This window comes from Chrysochloris asiatica, unplaced genomic scaffold (assembly GCF_000296735.1).
Source record: "Chrysochloris asiatica unplaced genomic scaffold, ChrAsi1.0 scaffold00011, whole genome shotgun sequence".
Taxonomy (NCBI): domain Eukaryota; kingdom Metazoa; phylum Chordata; class Mammalia; order Afrosoricida; family Chrysochloridae; genus Chrysochloris; species Chrysochloris asiatica.
Genome location: NW_006408529.1, coordinates 25,963,193 through 25,967,539, shown reverse-complemented (window position 1 = coordinate 25,967,539; position 4,347 = coordinate 25,963,193).

Here is a 4,347-nt window from a genome sequence, read left to right as displayed (position 1 = left end):
CTACTGTTGCCATATTTGAGTCTATCAATGCTGCCACCTGGCCAATCCATCTCGTTGGCAGTCTTCCTCTTTTTCTCTGACCCTCCATCTTACCAAACATGATATCCTTCTCCAGCGAATGTTCCCTCCTGACAATATGTCCAAAGTATGAGAAACGAAGTTTGGCCATCTTGGCCTCCAAAGAGCACTCTGGTTGCACTTCTTCCAAAACGAATCTATTGGTTCTTTTTGCAGGCCGTGGCACTTTTTGTATTCCCCTTCAACACCATAACTCAAAGGCATCAATTCTTCTACGATCTTCCTTATTCACATGTCCCGATACATGGTCATTTAACTCTGTCCCATCTAGACCATGTGAACCTGCTCAACCGTTCTCCTGTCCACCTTGTTCTTTTTCCCTTCCCATTCTTGTGTATTGCCAACCCCCACCCCCACCCCCAGCACCTAGGCTCTCCTATGTCTATTCCCTACCCTGTGTTGTTTCTTCCCCTCACTCCCTCCCCTCCTTTCATCCCATACATCTGGATGTTCAGCAATTATATATAGAGATTTTCCCCTCCTTTTTGGGTGGGTTCTTTTTCTCAGTCCTTTACAATAATGGTCTTATGCAGTATTTCTCCTTCTGTGACTGACTAATTTAACTCAGCATAATGTCCTCAAAATTCATCCATGTTATGCTATGGCTTGCAGCTTCCTTGTTGTTCTTCAAGGTAGCATAGTATTCCATTGTGTGCATGTACCACAGTTTGTTTATCCATTCTTCAATTGATGGGCATTTTGGTTGTCTCCATTGTTTTGCTATTGTAAATAGTGCTGCTATGAACATTGGTGTGCATATATCTACTCGTGTTATGGCTCATATTTCTTGTGGGTAAATACCAAGTAGAGGAATTTCTGGATTGTAAGGTATTTCTGTTTCCAACCTTCTGAGGAAGCGCCATATTGCTTTCCAGAGAGGTTGGACCATTTTGCAGTCCCACCAACAATGTAGGAGGTTCCCAGTCTTTCCGCATCCTCGCCATCATTTGTTGTCCTCTGCTTTTTTGATCTTTGCTGTTATTGCTGGTGTGAGATAATATCTCATTGTTGTTTTGATTTGCATTTGGCTAGTGACTTGCATCTGATGGCTAGTTATCGTGAACATTTCTTCATGTGTTTGTTGGTTGCCAGGATCTCCTCCTTGATGAAGTGTCTGTTCATGTCTTGTGCCCATTTCTTTATTGGGTTATTATTTTTTTTTTTTATCTTGTAGAGGTGTTGTAGTTTTCTATTTTAGAAATGAGTCCCTTATATGATGTGTCATTGCAAAAGATCTTTTCCCATTCCGTGGGTTCCCTTTTTACTCTTCTGGTGAAGTCTTTTGATGCACATAAGTTTGTAATTTTTAGTATGTCCCACTTACCTATTTCATCTACTTTTGTTTCTGTACTTTTAAAAATGTTTGATAGTCTGTATGTGGCCTGAATTAGCGCCCTCACATTTGTCCCTATTTTTTCATTGATGACCTTCATAATTTTGGGATTCACATTTAGATTTTTAATCCATGCTGAGTTCATTTTTGTATAGGGTGTGAGGTAAAGGTTTTGTTTCATTCTTTTGCATATTGCTTTCCAGTTCTGCCATCACCATTTGTTAAAGAGACTATCTCCTCCCCCATGCAATATGCCTAGGCACTTTGTCAAAAATCATTTGGCAGTATATGGATGGGTTAATTTCTGGATTCATGATTCTGTTCCATTGATCAATGTTTCGTTCATTAGTACCATTGGATCTTGATCATATGCTACTTCTTGAAATGATTGAACATTAACCATTTATTTTTATTACAATGACGTTGTGTATGCATTCCAGGTTTTTTTAATGCTTTCTGTATTATTCAATATTTTGGAAATTGTTGTTATTGTTGCTAAGTGCTGCCAAGTCAATTCTGACTCATAGCAATCCTGCATAGGGTTTCTGAGTAGGGGCTGGGGAGCTCAAACCACCAACATTGTGGTTCAAATCAACTTTGCAGTCCAGGGCATTAACCCACAGTGCCACATCAGGACTCCACACAGAATCCTTCAATATTGCAACTGGAGGTTTGAAATTTTTCTTCAGTTCATTCAGATTGAGAAATGCTAAGCATAATCTTCCTTTTGGTTTCTAACTCCAGATCTTTGGACATTTCATTATAACATTTGAGTTTGTCTTCTTGAGCTGCCCTTTGAAACTTTCTGGTCAGCTCTTTTACCTCCTCGTTTCTTCCATTTCCTTTAGCATCTCTACACTGGAGAGAAAGTTTCAGAGTCTCTTTGATATGCAATTTTGTCTTTTCCTTCTTTCTTGTCTTTTTAATGACCTCCTTTCTTCCTGTCTGATGTTCTTGATGTCATCCCACAACATTTCTGGTCTTTGGTCCTGAGTGTCTAATGCATCATGTCTGTTCTTCGGATGATCTCTAAATTCAGGTGGGAAATGTTCAGGGTCATATGTTGGCTCTTGTTGACTTGTTTTCATGTACTTTGGCACCAGCCTGAACTTGGATATGAGCAATTGATGGCGTATTTCACAGTCAGTTTCTTGGCCTTGTTTTGGCTGACGATATGGAGCCTTTCCACTGTCTCTTTCCACAGATGTAGTTAATTTGATTTCTGTGTATTCCATCTGGTGAAGTCCAATGTGTATAGTCATCTTTTTTGTTGTTTAAAAAAGGTATTTGCAATGAAGTAGTTATTGGTTTGCAACATTCTATCATGCGATCTCTAGAATCATTTCTATCACCAAGGCCATATTTTCCAACTACTGATTCTTCCTCTTAGTTTCCAACCTTTCCATTCCAAACACCAGTAATTATCAATGCATCTTGATTGCCTACCTTATCATTTTCAGACTGAAAAAGTCGGTAGAATTCTTCAGTTTCATCATCACTGACTTTAGTGGTTGGTGCCTAAATTTGAATAATAGTTGTATTAGCTGATCTTCCTTGTAGGCATATGGATGTTATTCTATCTCAGACAGTATTATACTTTTAGTCAGATCTTGAAATGTTCTTTTTGATGATGAATGTGATGCCATTCCTCTTCAATTTGTCAATCCTGACATAGTAAAGCACATGATTGTCAGTTTCAAAATGGTCAATATCAGTCCATTTCAGCTCACTAATGCCTAGGATATTGATGCTTATACGTTCCACTTACATTTTGACAACTTCTAATTTTTCTAGATCCATATTTCATACATTCTATGTTCTGATTATTAATGGATGTTTGTAGCTGTTTCTTCTCATTTTGAGTTGTCCCCGTAAGTAAATGTCTCCGTTCACATCATCATGGTCAACTCTACTATGAGGAGACAGCTCTTTCCCAGTCATAATTTAAGTGCCTTCCAAAGTAAGAGGCTCATCTTCTGGCACTCTATCTGACAATATTCTGGTGCACTTTATTATGTTTTAATATTCAATACTCTTGTGCTATCTGACAGTGTTCCACTGCTCTTCATAAGGTTTTCAGTGACTAAACATTCATAAGTAGTCCATTTCTCCTTCTTCTTAGTCTGTCTTAGTTTGGAAGCTCATCTGAAGCCTGTTCACCATGGGTGAGCCTGCCGGGATCACTCTTAGTGCTTGATCAATCATTGGCAATTGGTATATGCATGAAAAGCTTCTAAACATGTAGTAGAAAAATGGAATTTAAAACTAATTGAATTTTTCCATGAACTTTCTGAAGTACCCTTATATAGACATACATCCTATGTGTGTCCTGATGTCACGCCACTGGATAAGCACTGGACTGCTAACTGCAAGATCTGCAGTTCAAACTCACTAGCCATTCCTTAGAAACCCTGTACACTGAGTTGAAACCAACTCAATGGCACTTAACACTAAGAATAGCTCAATCAATAGATTTCCAGGTCCTTTTCCCACTCTTACTCTGGAAGTTCAACTGAAACTTGTCCATCATGAGTGACCCTGTTGGCTTTTGAAATACTGGTGGTACAGCTTCCAGCATCACAACAATATGCAAACCTCCACAATACAACACACTGACAAATGAGATGATGGACACAGTACATGCAACTGGGCGCAAATATAACAGGGATTGTGAGGATGGTGCAGGACCAGGAGACGTTTCATTCTATTGCACATAGGGTCATGATGACTAGAAAACTTGAGGACAACTATATAGTGAGAGATTTTTAAAGTTCATCGAAAAATTCTAGTGTTTTTTAATTCCATTTTTCCTAAAACTTTTTAAAGTCCCCTGGTATATGTATGTGTATATATATATTGTTGTTGTTGTTGTTAAGTGCCATCGAGTCGGTTCCGACCCATAGCGACCCTGTACAGGGTTTCCGAGGGTGTAAATC